This window comes from Dermacentor albipictus, unplaced genomic scaffold, assembly GCF_038994185.2.
Source record: "Dermacentor albipictus isolate Rhodes 1998 colony unplaced genomic scaffold, USDA_Dalb.pri_finalv2 scaffold_91, whole genome shotgun sequence".
Lineage (NCBI taxonomy): Eukaryota > Metazoa > Arthropoda > Arachnida > Ixodida > Ixodidae > Dermacentor > Dermacentor albipictus.
The window spans coordinates 125,622-130,000 of record NW_027225645.1 but is presented as its reverse complement, the minus strand read 5'-3'; positions in this window follow the sequence as shown (position 1 = coordinate 130,000).

Below are 4,379 nucleotides of genomic sequence, written 5' to 3'. Positions count from 1 at the left end.
GGGGGTTGTGTTTGCTCCTTTTTTTTTTCCCTTTACCGCTGATCGCTTGGTTAGATTGGCTCACTCGCCATTGCTATTAGAGCAAAAAAAAAAAGAAAACATAGGGGGGGATAACAGGATTTAAACAGTTATGCACTGTTGGCTATTCACGCAGCCTACAATCATTTCTTTTCTTTCATGTCATTTATCGTTCATTCTTGGCTACGTTCGAATAGGCCCACCTTTTTTTTGTGTAAATGTATCAAACCGCCACGTAATGGCTACACTGCATAAAATAATTGCAGCTTAATGTTGCCCGTATCTGTTTTTTTTCCTACTTTAAGATATCAGGGCATAGAATTGCATCCACTCACGCGTCGCGGGGCGGAGCTAGGGGGTATACATACGCCAGGCATTTGCGGTGGCAGCCTCAGTCCTCTGTGTTTTGCCACACGCCGGAGTCGTCTGGACCGATGTGCGGCTGAAGCCTGCTGGTCATGCCCTGGGCCTGGTATCCGCTCCCGATGACGTGAGAGGCGGCAATTTTTATTTTTCTTTTTTCCCTCGTATTAAAGTTATGGGTTAAAATTAAATTTAAATAACTCCTTTTAGACCGGCTATTTTTTCCAGCCGTGTCGGTTTTTCCATGTTTTTCAAATAGTTTAAACAAATAATTCTAATCCAAGGCAAACACTTCCCGTCAGAAATGCTTAGGCATTCACTTCCCCTGGCTCGTGGCAGCCTTAATTTAAACAAGTTTCAGGTTCCAAATACAGTTGCGCCAAGCGCTTAAAAGGCATGCAGATGCTTGGGGTAAACACAGCACTGGCGGCTCGGTGGCGGGTATTCACGCGTTCATCGGTATTTGGACGTTTTCTGCCGAGCCGCCATGTTGCTGTGTTACGTTTTGTCGTCTGCTACACGCTCCCTCAATTTCCGCTTTTTGACTGTAAGTGTGTAGAGAGCGCCCCTGGTGTCTGATGGACGCCAAAGCCACACCAGTAGGTGTCTTAGTGCTCGCTTAGGGCGAGACGTGGCGCTACTCTCTCACATGACCGGTCCGGTTTCCAGCACGCAACACTGCTTGCTGCAAAGTGTGGCTTGCGACCCCTCTCGCCCTCTGTTTTTTTTTTTGGGGGGTTGTGTTTGCTCCTTTTTTTTTTCCCTTTACCGCTGATCGCTTGGTTAGATTGGCTCACTCGCCATTGCTATTAGAGCAAAAAAAAAAAGAAAACATAGGGGGGGATAACAGGATTTAAACAGTTATGCACTGTTGGCTATTCACGCAGCCTACAATCATTTCTTTTCTTTCATGTCATTTATCGTTCATTCTTGGCTACGTTCGAATAGGCCCACCTTTTTTTTGTGTAAATGTATCAAACCGCCACGTAATGGCTACACTGCATAAAATAATTGCAGCTTAATGTTGCCCGTATCTGTTTTTTTTCCTACTTTAAGATATCAGGGCATAGAATTGCATCCACTCACGCGTCGCGGGGCGGAGCTAGGGGGTATACATACGCCAGGCATTTGCGGTGGCAGCCTCAGTCCTCTGTGTTTTGCCACACGCCGGAGTCGTCTGGACCGATGTGCGGCTGAAGCCTGCTGGTCATGCCCTGGGCCTGGTATCCGCTCCCGATGACGTGAGAGGCGGCAATTTTTATTTTTCTTTTTTCCCTCGTATTAAAGTTATGGGTTAAAATTAAATTTAAATAACTCCTTTTAGACCGGCTATTTTTTCCAGCCGTGTCGGTTTTTCCATGTTTTTCAAATAGTTTAAACAAATAATTCTAATCCAAGGCAAACACTTCCCGTCAGAAATGCTTAGGCATTCACTTCCCCTGGCTCGTGGCAGCCTTAATTTAAACAAGTTTCAGGTTCCAAATACAGTTGCGCCAAGCGCTTAAAAGGCATGCAGATGCTTGGGGTAAACACAGCACTGGCGGCTCGGTGGCGGGTATTCACGCGTTCATCGGTATTTGGACGTTTTCTGCCGAGCCGCCATGTTGCTGTGTTACGTTTTGTCGTCTGCTACACGCTCCCTCAATTTCCGCTTTTTGACTGTAAGTGTGTAGAGAGCGCCCCTGGTGTCTGATGGACGCCAAAGCCACACCAGTAGGTGTCTTAGTGCTCGCTTAGGGCGAGACGTGGCGCTACTCTCTCACATGACCGGTCCGGTTTCCAGCACGCAACACTGCTTGCTGCAAAGTGTGGCTTGCGACCCCTCTCGCCCTCTGTTTTTTTTTTGGGGGGTTGTGTTTGCTCCTTTTTTTTTTCCCTTTACCGCTGATCGCTTGGTTAGATTGGCTCACTCGCCATTGCTATTAGAGCAAAAAAAAAAAAAAGAAAACATAGGGGGGGATAACAGGATTTAAACAGTTATGCACTGTTGGCTATTCACGCAGCCTACAATCATTTCTTTTCTTTCATGTCATTTATCGTTCATTCTTGGCTACGTTCGAATAGGCCCACCTTTTTTTTGTGTAAATGTATCAAACCGCCACGTAATGGCTACACTGCATAAAATAATTGCAGCTTAATGTTGCCCGTATCTGTTTTTTTTCCTACTTTAAGATATCAGGGCATAGAATTGCATCCACTCACGCGTCGCGGGGCGGAGCTAGGGGGTATACATACGCCAGGCATTTGCGGTGGCAGCCTCAGTCCTCTGTGTTTTGCCACACGCCGGAGTCGTCTGGACCGATGTGCGGCTGAAGCCTGCTGGTCATGCCCTGGGCCTGGTATCCGCTCCCGATGACGTGAGAGGCGGCAATTTTTATTTTTCTTTTTTCCCTCGTATTAAAGTTATGGGTTAAAATTAAATTTAAATAACTCCTTTTAGACCGGCTATTTTTTCCAGCCGTGTCGGTTTTTCCATGTTTTTCAAATAGTTTAAACAAATAATTCTAATCCAAGGCAAACACTTCCCGTCAGAAATGCTTAGGCATTCACTTCCCCTGGCTCGTGGCAGCCTTAATTTAAACAAGTTTCAGGTTCCAAATACAGTTGCGCCAAGCGCTTAAAAGGCATGCAGATGCTTGGGGTAAACACAGCACTGGCGGCTCGGTGGCGGGTATTCACGCGTTCATCGGTATTTGGACGTTTTCTGCCGAGCCGCCATGTTGCTGTGTTACGTTTTGTCGTCTGCTACACGCTCCCTCAATTTCCGCTTTTTGACTGTAAGTGTGTAGAGAGCGCCCCTGGTGTCTGATGGACGCCAAAGCCACACCAGTAGGTGTCTTAGTGCTCGCTTAGGGCGAGACGTGGCGCTACTCTCTCACATGACCGGTCCGGTTTCCAGCACGCAACACTGCTTGCTGCAAAGTGTGGCTTGCGACCCCTCTCGCCCTCTGTTTTTTTTTGGGGGGGGTTGTGTTTGCTCCTTTTTTTTTTTCCCTTTACCGCTGATCGCTTGGTTAGATTGGCTCACTCGCCATTGCTATTAGAGCAAAAAAAAAAAGAAAACATAGGGGGGGATAACAGGATTTAAACAGTTATGCACTGTTGGCTATTCACGCAGCCTACAATCATTTCTTTTCTTTCATGTCATTTATCGTTCATTCTTGGCTACGTTCGAATAGGCCCACCTTTTTTTTGTGTAAATGTATCAAACCGCCACGTAATGGCTACACTGCATAAAATAATTGCAGCTTAATGTTGCCCGTATCTGTTTTTTTTCCTACTTTAAGATATCAGGGCATAGAATTGCATCCACTCACGCGTCGCGGGGCGGAGCTAGGGGGTATACATACGCCAGGCATTTGCGGTGGCAGCCTCAGTCCTCTGTGTTTTGCCACACGCCGGAGTCGTCTGGACCGATGTGCGGCTGAAGCCTGCTGGTCATGCCCTGGGCCTGGTATCCGCTCCCGATGACGTGAGAGGCGGCAATTTTTATTTTTCTTTTTTCCCTCGTATTAAAGTTATGGGTTAAAATTAAATTTAAATAACTCCTTTTAGACCGGCTATTTTTTCCAGCCGTGTCGGTTTTTCCATGTTTTTCAAATAGTTTAAACAAATAATTCTAATCCAAGGCAAACACTTCCCGTCAGAAATGCTTAGGCATTCACTTCCCCTGGCTCGTGCCAGCCTTAATTTAAACAAGTTTCAGGTTCCAAATACAGTTGCGCCAAGCGCTTAAAAGGCATGCAGATGCTTGGGGTAAACACAGCACTGGCGGCTCGGTGGCGGGTATTCACGCGTTCATCGGTATTTGGACGTTTTCTGCCGAGCCGCCATGTTGCTGTGTTACGTTTTGTCGTCTGCTACACGCTCCCTCAATTTCCGCTTTTTGACTGTAAGTGTGTAGAGAGCGCCCCTGGTGTCTGATGGACGCCAAAGCCACACCAGTAGGTGTCTTAGTGCTCGCTTAGGGCGAGACGTGGCGCTACTCTCTCACATGA